Source organism: Pelodiscus sinensis, chromosome 6 (genome assembly GCF_049634645.1).
Source record: "Pelodiscus sinensis isolate JC-2024 chromosome 6, ASM4963464v1, whole genome shotgun sequence".
In the NCBI taxonomy this organism is placed as follows: Eukaryota; Metazoa; Chordata; order Testudines; family Trionychidae; genus Pelodiscus; species Pelodiscus sinensis.
In genome coordinates, this window is record NC_134716.1 from 2,409,580 (window position 1) to 2,428,145 (window position 18,566).

At 49.2% G+C, this 18,566-nt stretch overlaps 1 long non-coding RNA gene across 1 annotated transcript in view; it reads right to left on the minus strand.

Moving 5' to 3' along the window:
* LOC112547764 (uncharacterized) overlaps window positions 1-18,566 on the minus strand; it is a 153,753-nt gene that overhangs the window by 12,500 nt on the left and 122,687 nt on the right. The window lies entirely within an intron of this gene.

An 18,566-nucleotide genomic window follows, 5' to 3' on the forward strand; every position in this document is an offset into this window, starting at 1 on the left:
GACACAAGCCGCGGACCTGTAACGTGACCAAACTTAACATGTCTATGTTAATAATGGCGGGACGGTCCGGGATTTCAACTAGGGATAATTTCCACCGGCTGACGTGAAGCCTTCTGTGCTAACGCTGACATCGGCAGAGTTTATAACCACAAAGGGCTTCTCTCATCTGATGCTGGAGTGATTGCTCCCAGCTGTGCGAGCTACGGGATGCAGGGAAATGGCTTGCCGTTTATCCAGGATGTGTGAGATATTCATGAGCCTGTGCACATAGAAAGAGGGCTAAAAATACACTCACTGCATGCTAAAAAAAAGACCCTGCTATATAGATTTACAGTGCCTGATGCAGGTGTGCACAATCCGAAAGGAGCCCATGCAGTACATCTCAGGCCTGGCTGTGCCACCCTTCTGACTGTGAGTGTGTGCATCCTGGGGAGAGGTAGCTCTCTGAGGTGCCATGCACTGGGTGCTGCCGCTGGGCACCTCCCCATCACCCTGGCTCTGGCACAGCCACCGCACAGAGTGTGGCCCGTACAAGCTTTGTACCGTGCACACGCATCACGGACAACGAACAATGCCCGGTGAGTGGCTCACCAGCTGGCACAGACAGGAAGGCTAGACACACCTTTTCCACAAGTCAGCTGGCCCATAGCAGGTAACAGCTGGCTCTAGTCTGGCTTTCTGCAGTCTGGCTGTGGTACGGACCGGGCCTCGGATGCCGGAGTGGCCGACTGCCTGGCAATCCTTCACGTCCATCCCCACTACACGCCTGGAAAGCTGGGCCTCTTATCCCCATGGCAACCTACCGGGAACGGAGGCAGAGAGAGGCTAAGGCCCAGACCCACAGCGGCCCATTAGCACCTAAACCCCAGAAGTATGCGCCCGTCTTGGGTTTAGGCACCTACGTCCTAGTTAGTGTTCCACCGCGAGCCACAAAACTCCTGCCAAGCCCTGTCGGTACCTCAGCTCACGGGGCACTCCGGTGTTCAGGGGGAAAGTTCTCTCAGCCCCCATGTTCCACTCTCTCTGGCCCGTTGACTGCTTAGGCATCTCTCCAGAGGGGAGGAGTCATTGGGTGGGGCAGAGGGAATAATTCTGTGGGCCAGTGGTTAGGAGCCCTAGGTCCAGTCCCCTGCACCAGTCACCCATCCTGTATGTCTCCACAGTGGGTCAGGAGCGACGGAAGCTGCCCCCACCTCATAGTGTCCCACAGCTCAGTGGTTAGAGCACGCATGTGACTTAACCAAGGCCATGCAGTGAGACTGTGGCAGGGCTGAGAACAGCACCTGGGTCTCCCAAGCGTGTGGGGGTTGCCCTAACCACGGGGCCGTCCTCCCTCTGCCAAGGGTACACGGGACACAGGGGGTTTGGCCCACGTGCACGGGCACATGCGCCGTTCTCACTACTGCTCACAGGGCTCCTGAGCTGACATCTAGAACTCGGCCGACATTTCCCAACAGGCTTTCAGGGGAGGGAGGCGAGGGACAGAAAATGGCTTTTCAATTAGCAGGATTTTAAATGTATTAGAAATGTTCTGCCTCATTGAAAACGTTCAGGTTTTCGTAAAAAGGGACATTCCCTATCCTCACCCAGCAAGTGCCACCAAGACAGGCCCCACAAGGGAAACAACAGAACACCACTGGCCATCACCTGCAGCCCCCAGCGCATCATTGACAATCTACAGCCGACCCTGGGAAATGGTCCCTCCCTCTCACAGGCCGTGGGAGACAGGTAGCCTGCACCTACAGACAGCCCCCCAACCTGAAGCAAATACTCCCCAGCAGCCACACCCCCACACCTCAGATACACTCACCCAGGAACTCACCCCTGCCACAAACCCCGCTGCCCACACAGTTATACAAGCGACACCATCATAAGCCACCACATCAGAGGCTCATACAACTGCACATCCTCTAGCATGATCTATGGCATCAAGTGCCAGCAACGCCCCACTGCCACGGATATTGGCCAGACCGGACAGTCTCTGGATGGATGGACACAAATCAGACATCAGAAATGGTAAAAGACAGAAACGTGGGAGGGGAACATTTTAACTTGCCTGGGCACTCAATCGTGGATTTAAAAGTAGCCATTCTTCCACAAAAGAATTTCAGTAGCCAATTACAGAGACTCCGGAACTGAAAGTCATCTACAAATTTGACACCGTTACCCTGGGCTTGAGGGAAGACATTAACTGGTTGGTGTATTACTAAGACACTTTCGCCTTCCTTTAACATCTGCATTTTCACATCAAAAGCTATGCTTGGGACTCTTCCAGCCCGCTTAATTAGCCTCATTAACACAGATCCTATGACTGACAGGTACGTTGGCCGTTATATTGCTCTTGGTTTCTGTTGTTTCCACTTCCATTCATCTGAGGAAGTGGATTTTGCCCATGATGCTCATGGGTCTATATTTTGTGTTACTCTCCAGGTGCTGCACAAGTCCATACGAGAGGGTCCGTGCACCAAAGACCAGCCAGTGGAAAGAGGCAACAAGAAGGGAAGGGACTTATTTAAGGCCACAGATCAGGTCCGTGGCAGAGCTGGGAAAAGAACCTAGATATCTCCCCCCCCAGGCTGGAGCCTGACCCAATAGGCCGCTGTGCTAGCCTGAAGTTCAGAAAAACCCCGGTAGCAACACAGGCTCTGCGCTGTCCAGAAACCACTGTCACATCTTTAGCCAAGTTTCACTTCAATTTCTTGAGGGGATGGGGGAAGGTGCTTTTCAGCCAAGGTAAAACAATTAGTTCCAGCTGCCTCTCAGCCATATTCTGCCGCCTGCTGGGACCCAGACCACAGATGTGGCCCAAGTGACTGACAAGCGGGTGAAAATAGAGAAGTGAAGCCATTAATTCACAAGGCAGCCTGCGGCTCTGGCTCCGAGCAGAAATCCCATTCGGTGCAGCACGGCTTCGTTTGACATGAGCTGATGATGGGGAAATATTAAGCATAATCTAAAAGTTAATTATTTCTTCACAAGCAATTTTTATTTTGATTAGCCTTTGAAAGCGTTACCGAGTCACAGTCAATGAGAAGACGAAGCTGTTGGAAAACGCATTCCCGCCGTCCTGCGAAAGGGGTTCAGAATGCAAAATCCCAGGTTCCAGCTCCCAGGGCCAGATTGGGCCTGGGTAGTTAGGTGTCTAACAAGGCAAACGGGGCCCTGATGGGATTTTCAAAGCACCGAGCTTGCCAAAAGGATTCTCAGCAGCGCCCAGGACTCTCGGAACATCTTGTCTCGGGTTCTGACAGTCAAAGAGCCCTCGCCATGGTACGGCTGTGCTAGTTCTCCAAGTCCTGGGACTGAGAGTCACTTTGTTACCTGGTCTCCAGCGCGAGGGAAACTCACTTGTGCTGAACGGGACACTGGCTCCTGAACACTACCAGCCCGTTAGCCCCTGAGCTCTCCAGCCTCTTTGCAACATTCCTCTGTACTGGCCAGCAATTCCCAGATCATCCCGAGAAACACCACACCCGCTGTCCCCAAGGAACCAGGGGATCAGCACTGAGACACAACCATAGTGAAAATGAAGAGAAATGGATTATGTACACGTGTCCTCCAGACCCAGTTTGGCAGACTAACCTCTGGTCTAAAGGACACTTATTTTATCCAACCTCTTCCACATTTCCAACCGTGATCCTGATTTTCATGAACGTCCACGCACTTCGGGACAGGATGATGGGGTGTCGTCTTTGTTCCCCAGGTATAGCTCAGCAAACCGTTGCAGTGTAGCTCTAGGTAAGTTTCTCTGCCTGGCTGTGTTTCCTTACCTTCGCTCCTTTTTGAAATGTTTACCATCCTTCTGCGCCCCGCCTAGCTGGGAGACCTGAGTGGATGAGACGATACTTAATGTCCATTTCAACAGCCAGCTAGACAGACGGACGTCTCTGGCAGACTCAGCCCCGCCTTGGGACAGACTTCCAAACACGTGAGCCGTGGAGACACACAACTCCTCCGCATCTGTACGTACGTTCCACAATCCAATTAACAACCTGTGTAACTCTGGCTTCCACATGAGAGCTCCCATGACATTCTTTGGTGAGCCAGGACATACACACCAGAATCAAGACATTCCTACAGCCCCCATACCAGCTGGCATTGAGGGGTTCTTGGGTCACACGTCCACCGATTGCTTGAGATTTCTGCGGGCCACCTGGCACGTCGGTGCAAAGCATGTGTGTGTGTGGAAGGGAGATCTGTGCACACCTGTAGTGCACCTGCACTATTACCCATGCCCTTGGTCATATGGCTTCCTACTTCCCCCCAGAATCACCTCCCATGGCACATGTACTCTGTGAAGGATAATCCCATGAAGAACAACTATCGCTGGCTCAGCCAATCACACATACGGCAGGGAGGAGAGAGGCTGGATGCCGCTAGACACAGCTGCTCCTTCATGGACAGAAATTGATGTGGGCTTTGGGGAACTCAGTCACTTTGCAGGATTTTCAAGAGGGCATTCATTCAAAAAAGAGCCAGCCTCACTGTGCAGAGCTGAGGCCATTTGCCTGGCCATCTGCAGGCACCGAGAGACGTCTGACATCACGACAGGCTGCCAGGGATCCCCAGCCAAAAAGCGAGAGATCTGAAATGGGAGGCCAGGCACGTCTGACTGCAGAACGGCAATCTGAGTCATCAGCAACCGGGGAAGTGCTGCTACCGGGGAGGCAGTGCTGGGAAGAGGAAGGACGGGCTGTGCAGGTGGACGGGAAGCAGGTGTGCCAGAGGGGGGAGCGGACAAGGCCAGGAGCCCACTCCCCTCACTCTGCCGGGATGGGGCTGGCACCCCTTGCAGCAGGCAGAGACAGGAAGCTGGAGTGTCAAATCTCCCAGCTTGAGCTGAGCTACTTGCACTGGCTGGGATCAAGCCAAAATAGACACCTAACCCCGTCAGCACAAAACGGACGGGGCCAGGCACTGGAATACAAATGCCGGAGTAGGGGGCCAGGACGGTGCTCAGAGCACCGGCTGGTTTTAGCATGCTGAGTATAGCTCCATGGCTGGCAACTACACCTCTCACATGAAGTGCAGAATCCCAGCCCCCACCCTCACTGAGTCCCTGTCGGGCTTGTGGGGCTCAGTAACCCAGCGCATGGGCAAGCCATCACATAGCCCCCAATTATCAGCATGTGTGCGTGATTGTCCACCAAGGTACTCTTCATTCTCAGCCCAGCCCACCAGCAGAGCCTGGCTCCCCTGGGTAATCCGCCCAGCACCCTAGAAAGTGGCATTCAAGCTAATCACACTGGTGTTTTCAGCCCTTGTCTTCACCGCTGCAGTAATCAATGCTGCGGCGGTCGATCTTCCAGCATTTGATTTAGTGGGTCTAGTAAGGACCTGCTAAATCAAACACCGAGGGCACAGCTGTCGACCCCAGTACTCCTGGCAGTCGCGAGCAGTAAGGGAAGTGGAGGGGAGGATTTCTCCCATTGACCTCCCACTGTGGATCCGCCCCAGAAAAATCGATGACTCCAGATACACAATCCACGTAGCTGGAACTGCATATCTTGCATCGAATTTCTCCCCCAGTGTAGACCTGGCCAACCAACAAGCATGACTTGGCCCAGTGTGAACAGCTGATACAATAAATCCAGGGAGGTGGTCTGGGTGAATAAAGGAGCTGCTGTCTGGAACTCTCCCACCCCAAGTAACACCTGGCTCCACGTGAAGGCCATCTACAGCCAGTGAGGCTATTCAGAGAGCAAGGCTCCTATATGTAAGTAAGGCCAAATCTTCACTTCCCAGATTGATGCTATGGTGTTCGATCATCTGGCATTTGTTTTAGCGGGTCTAGTAAAGATCTGCTAAATCAAATGCTGAGAGCGCCCCTGTTGATGTTGGCACTCCTACTCTTTGCAAGGAATAAGGGAAGTCGATGCGGGGGTGTCTCCTGTCAACCTCCCGCTGTGAGGATGGCATCGAAGCTCGGCTTAAGGTATGTTGACTCCAAATACATTTGTTAGGTAGCTGGAATCGCATACCAGAAGCCCACCTTCGGCTGTGTTGTAATCCCAGCCTCAGGGCACTGCAGTCCCGCCGTTGGTAGCACAGGTGCTGGCCAGATCCAGAGCTCTGCTCTCATACCATGAGGCATTCACACAGTACATCCCAGCCCATAGGAGCTGCAACACACCTAGGAGCCTGCACCACATGGGCCTGCCCCAGGACGATGCTTTGCACCCTACGAAGAACTGAGTCACCCCCATGCATCCCGGAGTTCAGAGAAATGCAGCTCCCAGTTCGTGTGAAAAAGGATCCTTTGCTGACCCGGCCACACCAGACCCTGAACGCAGGGGCTCAGCAGAATAGGGCCTCCAAGGCATTTGGAGATCAGCATGCAGCAGGATCTGACAAAGGAGCAATCAGCATCAGGCTCTTCCTCTCCAGGCTCAAGGAGATTTATGGATGGAGTAGTAAAGGGATTTGATCCCCCCTGGAAATAACTTCTCTTGAAGGATGACTTTAGGTGGACTTCTGTGCACATGCTGCCGTCCAGCTGCCGTTCCTGGTCATGGGTTTTCAGCAGCCTCCTTGACAGCCCAGTCTACAGCTGTCCTATCGCACACCCTCAACCCCCTGCCCAAAGGGGGTGGCAATACGACAGTAAGACATCGAAGTGACTTCCACCCCTGGCACCAGGCATGGATCCGTTTCAGGACAGTCCTTCCCGTCGCAAGCCCCTCTGCAAAGCAATGCAGCGCAGGGAAAGTGCCGCTTTCCCAATCCCTCTGCCTGTCTCGCTGCTGTGTCACGCTCATCCAAACAGATCATTGTCTCGGTCTGGCCGGAGAGGCAGCCAAGCTCAGCCAGGCTTGTGCTAACAATTCTGTCCCAGGGCTACGCTCGCTGGCCCAACGGCACACTGCGTCGCCCACTGCAGGCCATGGGGGAGAGAGATCTCTTTGGGCCTCCCTCCAAACTTCAGAAGCGGGATAAAATGTTCACAAGCATCTAAGAGCCAGATACCCAGGGCATTTAGGCACTCTTGACAGTTAGGTCCATTGTCTCGCTGCTTCCCTTTCCCTAGGGTGTGTTACAGATACTGCTACCTACCTGTGTTTGTCAATCACTTTGTGATCAGTGGATGAGAACTGCTATGCTGGTGCTAAATGTTAAAGTCTCTGCCGACCCTCTAACCAATTTCTGTACCTCCTGCTGTAGATAGAAAGTCTTTGTTTATCAGTAGATGACAACGTTTAAGTAATATGATCTCGTATGGTTCATTGAACTTCCCCAGTTGTCTGTCTCCATCTGTTGTCTCTGCCCTTTTACTAAGGCCAAGTTTTGATGATAGAGAAAATAGACGCTACTGGCATTCCATTGAGGGGGTCTAGTAAAGACCTGCTAAATCAAATGCTGACAGTACCTCCATCTGAGACGGAACTCCTACTCCTTGCGAGGAGTAATGGAAGTCAATGGGAACCTTTCTCCTATCAACCTCCTGCTATGACAGATTCCTGTGCCCGCCCCCCCAAGCTGCTCTCCACCAGACCCCCATACATGTGGGCTGGGTCAGTTCTCTCTTAAAGGGACCCAGCCCACCCTGTGACACATTTCGGTTGGTTTGCTTTAGCACTCCACATGATCATTCGTCGCTTTCTTCTATTAAAGAGTGAGAAAAAATTAGAAAGATCCAGAATTTCAGCTTCACAATTCTTGTTATAGGGCCCAAATCTGGAGTTCTTCCTCCAGCAAAAGTCTTCTGCAATCCTTTGGAGGGGCATGGCATTAAAGACAGCACAATTTGTCCCCCCGAGTTTAAAAACTTGGACACGTAGCTCTTTAAAAAAAAACCTGCACCCTACCTAACTCCCAATTACTTTCACTGGCCCATGGGAAAATAACACAAATCACTACCTTACAGGACAGCAGCTTGAACTGCTAGACTGCAGCGGGAGCCAGAAAGAAGTATTGTCCATGCAAACCAACAGAGGCACCCGTTATAACAGCACAGCGCTAAGTACAACGATAAATAAGAATTGCGTGGTAGCATGTAACAGGCCACATCAGGCCCTCACTGTGCGCAGCTGCGTATCCACATACAACAAGGTGTAGTTTCATTTTCAGACCAAACGTGGAAATAATCAGCCCCCCTCGTCAGATGGAGACGAGAACTACCCCTAAGAGGCCCTTAGGGCAACAATAACTTTAGGAAAGCCTCTGGATGAGCAATTAAGAACTCTTAGGTGATGGTCACGAGAAGGACACTGCGTTATCCAAGAGTGGCGTGTAAGAGAAAAGGCTGCCGAACAACTGTGACGTGGTTTCAGCTATTTTAGCTAAGCCTGGCGAATCAATAATGATCCGTGAAGGGCTTTAGTGAGCGAGAAAGGAGTTGAGTGGTAACAGCTGATCGATGCAGAGACCTCAGTGGCAGAGACGTGATCCTCCCAGAAGGGAAGGGTTGACAACTCTTTTGTGGATGCCAGGATGATGTAAAGGCTTATCCACAGTGGCAGGTCAAAATGACTCCATGTGTCATGTGCTAGGGCCAAACGGGAGGCCAAGACCGGAGGCTGTGAAAGAGAGTGTTCTGGTCAATGTAATGACGTCAGAGGAAAAGTCGAGACAATGGGTTGATTGATTCCAAAGTAAGAGCTCGGCTTGTCAAGCGAGGTGGCTCAAAGGGTGAGGGCCATGACAAGACAGCCCCAGAATGAGGACATACGTAGTGTCTACGTCCTGAGCTTGGGAGTTAAGTACTCAGCCATCAGCGACACATAGGCATGTAATCTGTTTAGGTGCCTCCAAGAGCACCAAGATAAGTGCCCAGCTCAGCTGTTTGGGACAGACTTGATGACGTTCGCCTGCACCGCTAAAGTCCCACTGTTTTTGTTCCTCTCTAAGGTGCCACAGGATGACTCCTTGTTCCGATAAGAGACGTACACACAGGCAGACACGTCCTCCATTGTGAGTCTGAACCTCTGCTGGTGGGGTCCACTGCAGCTGTAAATTCCTCTAAAAAGGCCCCCAACGGTAATTGAGTGAGATTGGCTTTTGATCCTTCCCCAAATATGCAGTCATGCCAGGATTTCCCTTAGCACAGTCACTCCATTTTCAGCATGGTGCTTTTCATTAATGCCAACAAATGGAATGCATTGACAATGCCAGTGGCAACGTGCCAACAAATGGAATGCATTGACAATGCCCACGGCAACGTGCCAACAAATGGAATGCATTGACAATGCCCGTGGCAACGTGCCAACAAATAGAATGCATTGACAATGCCCGTGGCAACGGCTCAAAGCCCTCGCAACTACAGGAAATACAAATGTGAATTCCAGGACGTGACAACCCATCAAAATCTGTATGCGCACACACAACAAACTCTACAGTGTGCACACAACTGGGGTTTCATGGCATATGCATCTGCCTGCTTTAGGTATCTATAAGGTCCCCTGTCACCATAGGTTCTGAGCATCTCAGAATCGTCAATGTATTTAGCCCCACAACTCCCGAAACACTCGCAACACCTCCTCCTTTGGGATTGTCCACAGACCTCATAAGTGTCCTCTCTCTGCCGTGAACTAAATCATTGGTGCCACCCTTGATAAACGTAAAGACACATTTTAGGCCTTTCTTCAAAGATTTTTTTTCTACTACAACTTCAGCTGCTTGATTCAGTGGCACTGTTGGTGGTGGTGGCGGACAGGAGGAGGACTTGGTGGTCCCTTCTAGCACAAGACATGGCTGTAATAGTAAACTATGGCAAGAAGCAAGGGGAGTCTTTTACAGGGTGCTCTTAAGTAACATTCATACATTTGTAAATTGAGGCCTGTTCAGCAATTATTTATAGTCGGCATTCACAAAGGGCTCTCTCGGGGTAGTCACCCACTGAAACTCAATGGATGTTGGGCATCTTTATATGCTGGGAAGATATTTTTAATTCGAGTTTATATTGGAGATTCACATGCAGCGTCGTAAACGTGCTGAATAGGCAAGTCACCTTTCATCTTTACAGTCTGTACCCCCCCGCCCCCCACGGAACGGCTCCAGTTATGACACATTCATAAATCTTCCCCAACTGATGAGGCCGTTGAGTGATTTAACACACACAACTGATGGATACCCGGTGCAATGTCTCCATAAATCCTCCAGATGCACCGTCTTGCTGCTCTCTAAATCGTAGCATGGCTCAGTCAGGGGCAAGAAGGTAAAGGCATCATCAGTTGGGAAGAGTCATCCCGCTGATCGATTGCACTGTGGGTTTATAACGAGGGTCACGCCATGATTTGCCATGACGATGAACTCCTTCATCTGTTACTTCCAGAGGCGTATCATACTTGGGAGGCTGACATTGGGGGGATATTAAAATCGGTGCTTGGCTCCAAGGTATATCCAGCAAAATTTAACATGAGTGTATGGGCCTATTTATATCAACTACATTCAAAGAAAATTATGGCTAGAAAGTCAAGTATTCAGACCTGAGCAAACACCGTTGCTCAGCTTACTTCTCACTGCACATAGCCAGCTGCACTGAAGTCAGTGAAGCACCTCTATCTCAGAGCAACACAAGTCCCCATCTTCTACCCAGCTGTGACTTCTGTTTCCCTGGCTGTTTTGTCAGGAGCTGGGAATGGGAGAGGGGGAGGGATCTGGCTACACTTGCAGGTTCTTGCACGAGAAATATGCAAATGAGGCCAAGTGTGGCATATCGCCGAGCCTCATTTGCATACCTAATGAGCCGCCATTTTGCAGAAGAGGCTCTTGTACCAGAAGGAGCTGTCTACACTGCCCCTTCTTGCACAAGAAAAACCCTCTTGCACAATGCCGTTACGCTGATTATTTTCTGGCGCAAGAGCCTCTTCTGCAAAAATGGCGGCTTATTAGGTATGCAAACAAGGCTTGGCGGTATTCCATGCTTAGCCTCATTTGCATATTTCTCGCACAAGAAGCCACAAGTGCAGACATAGCATTGGTCCCCTGTTTTGTTCCTTCCCTCTGGGGTGCCTGGCATTGGCCACTGTCAGAAAGCAGGATATTGGGCTAGAGGGATCTTTGGTCTCACTCACTATGGCCGTTCTTATGTTCTGACGACGCCAGCTGCCGATGAGCAAGTGGCAAGGATACCGCCCAGCAGTGCAAAACTTCATCATGGTGGGCATGAAATAATTATTATACTTGCTGCAGATCAGTAGCCTTTTACCCTCTATCCCGTATGTGCCACCCTTTACACAGGGCACAGTCGGGTAAATAACTAGTGCAGTGCAGAGACCAGATGAGCCACTTTGCAGAAAATACCCTTTTTTCAACATTTTTCCATTCTAAAATGGAACAGAAGTGAACATTTTTGAAATTATTCTATTAAGTGAAATTCTTCAAAAAAAAGTTAGTTTCTGGTCAGTTGTATCATTTTGTTCCAATAAAAGCTAAAGATTGTGTTTGGATCTCAACTTTTTAAACATTTTATATTATATAATGTAAAAGCATTGAAACAAAACAAAAAAAACTCCACATCATTTCAAAACAGAAAAATTGAAAAGTTCCATTCCAAAATGGTCAAAACCAAATGCTGGACCTAATCAGAACACTGTTATGACGTTTGTCTCAACCAAATGGTGTCAAAAATTGACCCTTTTCCACGAAATGTCTTGTTTTAGATGAAATGGCAGTTTCTGGTAGAAAAAAATAATTCCTTTGGGATATTCCCATCAAGCTCTATAAATAAACCAGTCACGGATGCTTGCTAGACCAGGGTCTAGTCTGGAGAGGAAAAGATTTATAGAGATACACACTCATTGCACAGACAGAATGCTCGCCTTTGCAAAACTAAAAAGGCACGCCGTTTTCAGTCGAGAGCACCTTGCTAATAAATAGAACAATCCGACGCATTTCTTTCCCTGGATTTTTGCCTTGTTATTTTACAGCTTGCAAGAGGATCATTGCTCCCGCTCGCCCTTGCTGGGAACACTGCCGAGATTTACACCACCGGCCACTGATTACTGGGATAGATTCTTTACCTGCTGCTCAGAAAGTGCAGGCTTTTGAGGAGCGGTATCTCACCACTGTCCATTTACAGTGTATGCTCCCTGACAGCTGTCAAAGCTGCCGCCTTTGCAAAAGCAGAAAATCCCTCTGCAAAACACAGCCTGCTGCAGTACCTTGCAGAAATCATCCGTGAGAGGAAGCGACACTCCAACGGAGCGCTCCCTGCTGCCTAACGCCCAGGCGGCCTGGCACCAGTTTGACGGGGGATACCAGTCCAAGTCGATGACACAGGTGGTGAACAAAATCTGCACGCGCGGATTGTTCTCCTCTCCCATTGTCAAGGGCATCCTGGCAGTTTGACATATGAAGAGGCAGGGTTCGGATTAGCGTCAGCCCAGAAATAAAGTATCAGAGTGACTTAACGCCCACTTGTCCGTTACATAATGCAAGGGGAACCAAACCCATGTCAGCCCCGACAGGAGCAGAGGACTAAATTATGCCTCTCCAGATCCATAGGATGGCAAAGCAGAGCCAGTAGCTACAGCAAGTAGCATTACTCTCGCTGAAGACATTACCTTCTGGGGGGGGGGGGGGGGGGGGAAGGCAGGGGATTGTGCCAGACTGCAGGTTTGGTTACATCTCTCGTAGCATGTAATGGAAGAATTACCCATCCTGTGCCAACCCGGCAGGCAAATGGTGACCATGTACCCCATCATCTGGACACACCCCCTTCGAATCACACAGTGACGGAGGCTGAGGTGGCCTGTCTCTCTCCAGCGCCCCGCTAAATCAAACCGCCGTCTCCCGCACAGGCACGCTGGAAGGGCAATGGACTCGCCCATCGCTGAAGAGTTATCGTTCTCCCAGAAGCACACACTAGAAACCCAGATGGTAGAGAATTAAAGGAAAATCTAAAGTATTTGGGAAGGGGATGCCCAGGGGAACACCCCCGCCCCAAAACCACCTGAACTTTGCTCTGCAAGAAATTTAGCCATAGGATGGATTGTGGTACCCGAGTTGGTTCGGATGACTGTTAAAGCTGATGTTTATGTGGAAGTAGAAGAAATAAGCAGAAGTTAAACAATTTCTGCAAAACACTCCCCCCATTTCACAGACCAACCTACAACAGAGCTGGTTGGAGTTTAAATTTTGAAATCTTTAATTTGGAAAGTTAATCTGGGTTAATCCTGATTTCCCTCCTTTCCCTCCAGCTCTATTGTTCTTTCCAGACAGATTAGTCCCCCCCCACACACTTTTTATCTTTGAGATGTCACTGCAAGGCCGAATTACGGCTATTCAAATACCTCAGCTGTATATTTCCGTATCTTAACACATTTGAATTTCCTGTACTGCATAACCTGCATTGTGACCTTATGCTTCCACGCATGCTCACCCTTCCCCCCCCCAAAAAAAAATCCATCCTACACTTGTGTGCGTAGGTCAGTGCAGTGCATCTGCGGTGCTTGTCATTAAGGTTTGGGGTTTTGCTGGGAGAGAAATCCATGCTGGGTGTGAAGTGTGGCTCCTTACCACTACGGGACAGGAGGAAATTCCTTTGGCACACTAGTATGTGTCACCTCCTCCGATGCACGCTCTGCCTGAGTATTAAGATACAGTTAAGAAGGGGTCCCTTAAAGGGGAAGGAAATAACTTATCTGAGAAGGATGTCACACTTTGCCAGTCTTAGCCCCTTCTCAACAAAGTCTCTGGTTCTGAAGAGAGGAGGAGGGTTGACAAAGATTTTTTGAGCTACCCCGTTTATTCTCCAGTGCTGCAGCAGTTCAGCAGCCGCAGAGTTTGACAGACTCCTTGCTTCTCACTGTTGGTTCTTTGAAAGTTTCCTGTGCCAAGGATTGGGTGAATGTTGCTCTATTCTCTGAGTCAGCATTCCTCTACCGTCTCAGGCTGACAATCCTTCATTCAAAAGGCAAACGAGCGGAGTGACCCCGTTTTACTAGGAAGGTACAAGAATGTATCCATCGCACCAGTGGAAGGCCTAGAAGATATAGCTGAGCATGTGTTTTAACAGCTTGTCAGAGAACTTGAGTTTGAAGTATAGAGGCGTGAGAGGCGGGGGAAGATAACAGACGAAGGTCTGTTACTTCTGCCTTAACTATTATTACATGCAACCTCACAAACTAAGTTTGGTCTTCCCAGAGGTTCTGGGTGCATTCTGGTGAAACCGAGACTCTTTTCTAAATTACTCCAGAGTGGTCAGGAACATTAACTGACACAGAACCCATTCGCCTTGTTCCCACAGTGATAGAGATGTATTCCAGCATGCAGGAGGGTGGTCTGCCAGGAAAGTAAAATGAGGAATAAACTAATTCACCCATAAACCGAGGGTCCAATCCTCAGATTATATAAATTGGTGTAGCCTCAAATAAATTTGTCTCTGAAATAAATTTGTCTCCCTATTTCAGCTGTTTATCACAAACATGGCCAATACGAGTGGTTTACCAGGAAACGGGTAGCGGTGACAGCCATCGGATGGAAAACAGAATAAAGAGAGACACTAATCCAAAACCGGTTCAAACTACGAAAGAACCCCATTGTCTTTTGGAGACTTTGGAGCAAGCTTGGAGTTTCAAATTCCGTTCTCCAGCTCTACTTCTGCGCTGATGATAGAGTTTAGCTGCAATAAGTGGGATGGGCCCGATCAGCCTTGAGTTGGATGCTACACCGCAAACTAAATTAAATGAGCTATTAGACTAAATTAGCTGTTGCCACTCAAGAGAGAGATCTTGGAGTCACTGTGGATAGTTCTCTGAAAACATCCACTCAGTGTGCAGAGGCAGCCAAAAAAAGCAAACAGAGTGTTGGGAATCATTAAAAAAGGGATAGAGACTAAGACAGAAAACATCTTATTGCTTCTGTATAAATCCATGGTACGCCCACATCTTGAATACTGCGTACACATGTGATTGCTTCATCTCAAAAAAGATATACTGGCATTGGGGAAAGTTCAGAAAAGGGCAACAAAAATGATGAGGGTATGGAATGGGTGCCATATCAAGAGAGATTAAAAAGACTGGAACTTTTCAGCTTAGAAAAGAGGAAACTAAGGAGGGTTTTAATAGATGGCTATAAAATCATGACAGGTGTGGAAAAAGTGAATAAGGAAAAGTTATTTACTTGTTCCCATAAAATAAGAAGTAGAGTCATCAAATGAAATTAATAGGTAGCAGGTTTAATACAAACCAAAGGAAGTATTTCTTCAGGCAGTCCATAGTCAACCTGTGGAACTCCTTGCCAGAAGATGTCGTGAAGACCAGGGCTATAACAGGGTTAAAAACAAAAAGAGGTAGATAAAATTCACGGAGGACAGGTCCATTAATGCTCTTATAAGAAAGAACATTACATTGTTGGTGCAGCGTACACATCCATACTCTAACGAGTGCAGGTAACGAGTGCAGTGAAATCTATGCGCCCACTCTGCCAAGTGGTAAGGGCTCAGTTGTCAGTACAAGGCGGTTTATTTCTTTCATCCCATCCCCTTACCCATCACACCTGACTCTCAGACTCAGCATGCTAGGAATGAGTCGTTTGACTTTCTAAAATCCTCCCGCAAACCCATCTTTTTGGAACCACAGGAGATGAACGCTCCCCCGACGAACGGAATGGTGCCGTGCTGCCGTGTCCCGAATGCTGAAAGGCATCTCTATTAGCGAGGGCTTTCCATAGCCGCATGCCACAGAACGAAGAGTATTTATTTGTCTCATTAACGGGGCTATGCTTTTAAGTGCGGCAGGGTCCAGGTCTCAATGAAGAGTTCCGTTTTCTCCAATGCTTCCTCCCTCCTTGGGGCAGCAGACTAAAGCTGTGCAAACAGGGGGGTTTCCACTAGGACTTTTTGGAGTCAAACCAGCCTCTTTGAGGAAGTCTATAGTGCAGCTGTCTGGGCAAGGAGAATCAGGATGGCTGCTCTGGGTCCCATGCTTTGGGAAACCCTGCAGGCGCCATGCCATGGGCTGGCGCTGTCGGTCCTGGAATACGAATCTGTCACTACCACAGGACCCACCATCTTGTTCGCAGTTAGCGGAGACAGAGCGCACGTTTCAGTGCAGCCAGTCCCTCACTCCACTGCAGCCCTGAGCCACTATACCCAACAATAGCCCCATGGTAGGCGCTGGCAGCTGCCCGCAACAGCAGGCACCCAGCCCCCGGCCGAACCCACCGCGCCAGTCCAGCTGCCGACGTTCAACAGTCTGTCTTGTAGCCGGCAGAGAAAAGAATGGTTTAAGCATGAAAAAGGAGGAAAGCTGAAAGGACTTGGGAAAGGCAGACTCACATTCCTGCTCTGACGGACTTTGTTATGACCTCAGGCAAGTCACTTAGCCTCCATGCCTCTGTTTCCCCTTTTGTAAAATGTAGTGGAGAACACGTCTAACTCACAGGCTGCTTTGAGGATAAATACATTAAAAAAACCAAACAAACGCTGGTGCACACATACAACAGTGTCAGGTGCTATACAAAACAGAATGAACAGTAATTGGCTTTTTTTTTGTTATGCGGCACGTAGATAATATTGACAATCACAGCACTCTGCTACACTGAAAAACAGTCCAAGCTGCTGCCTGTCAAGGACACATTCATATGCTACTTGGAAAAAATGCCGTTTCCATTCTAAATATCGATTAAAAAACGACACTGTTTCGAGTCTCCGAATCAGAATTTTACTCCATTTGGCCAAAATCGATTTTCCCGTGGAACAGGTCAGTTTCAATTAAACCGCATTTTCTGAAGAGAAAATGTTTCCATGCAAGAAATGTTGATGTGCTCTAACCAATCAATGATTTGCTGCAAGTAACAGGGACCAGGGATAGAGCCATTGCTGTCAAGTCCGTGTTATAATGCAGAATTCAAAGAGTTTTAAAGCCACAAGCTCTGAGACTCCCTGCACATTACAACGGCAAAATAACATCCCCTTTCTCCCTTATGGATCCCAATAACTTGGTGACTCAGATATATCTTCCATATGGTCACTGTTGCTCCAGCATGGCTTGCACCCTATATCTCCTCTTCCAATATTATTGTATTATTATTAGCGTCTTGATTCCAAAGTTGTCTAAGTCAGTGGAAAAACTCCTGTTCACACGGGTCGGTCCCGGACACTGTTCTAGCTGACTGTGTTCAATGCCAAACCCAAAGGACATCCCTAAACACTGCAGCTCAGCTCTCGCAGGGGGAAATGTAGAGATAGATTATAGCGATGTGTGCCATGAATCCAAAGCTGAGGTCCCAAGGGAAGGGATATTTAAATCATTTCACCTCCTACCATCTCCATTTGGGGAACGGTTGTTTGTGTTTAGTGTAGAGCGGGGGAGTAAAAATTCTGTGAATCAGCAAATAAAATAACCAAAAGCACAACGTTCGATGTGCCACCGCACGTTACTCAAATTCTTGCTCTTAGAGAGCGAGGCCTGAAGTTGGCGGAAGAAGGTGGCAACTGACTTGCTTTAATTGGTCCAAACAACAGAAGATCACGAATCGAGGGTTCCCGCATCCCAACCCTGCTTTTTTAACCTGACTCTTGAAGCTCTCAGAGCAAGCACTGGGGAGTTCCCCCTCCTGCTCCTCTTTTAGTGCAGTTGGGGAGAGAAAGCCAAAGGGGCCCGTTGGCTAGGGCTCTGGCTTCTGGGGCAAGACGCAGAGTTTCCTGGGGGGCCTCACTGTTATTTGCTGACGGCAGTGGGACGGAGCAACTGGGGACCCGTGGATTCAATTCCAGGCTCTGGGGAGCGTGTATGTTAGTAGCCCACCACTCTTGGTGGGGAACGCTTGGTAGGTTCTGAGCGACCAGGAGCTAGGACTGAAATAAATGGCTCCGGAGCGATGATTACCAGCTACAGGGCTGGGCTTAACTCAGAGAGACCCAGAGAGTCAGCCACAGACAGTGACCTGGGGCAAAACCTATTTCCACCCTACCCGCGGTGCACAGCTCTCTGCTACCAGCCAGCAGCTATTAGTCAGTAACCTTTTAGAAAGCAACTTTGTACCCCATAGGACGAGCCACCTAATTACAACTTGTTTGTTTCATTTATTTATTCATCTCAGCGTGAGTTCGTTTCCCCAACCCAGCAGGAAAAGCGCACGATCTATTAAACCACTAAGCACTAGGCTCTCCCAGCACCAATAGCGATTAGACGAGCCTCCAAACACAGAAAGGACCAAGCCTTGTAGGAGTGCCACCTACCCCGGCTACAGGAGAGAGGGGGCTAAAGCAACAGATGTGTTCCTGTTCCTGGGGCCATTCAGGAACCAGCTGGTCCCTGGTACAAATCACAGCATCCTGATGGCTGTTGTAATTTACTGCTCCAGCTACTAGGGAAATAGGCCTCTCCAGCCACGCCCCTTTTTCCTTGGCCACACCCACTGCAGCAAAGGGGAGGAGGTAAAGGGATACTTTTTGATGGGGGAGGGAGGTTTGCTGGCAGTTCTGAGAAATCGAGGGGAAACATTATTTCAAGTGGACCCAAACGCAACGTTTCTCTGAATTTTCAGCAAGGCAAAGCATCATAAGAACCATTTTTCAAGCTGGCCGCAGTATTTCTGTTGACCCCAAAGGAAAGGTTGTGCGTCAATGCTGGCCACTGGAACACTTTCTTAAAAGAAACTTTGGAAACAAAATGTCATTT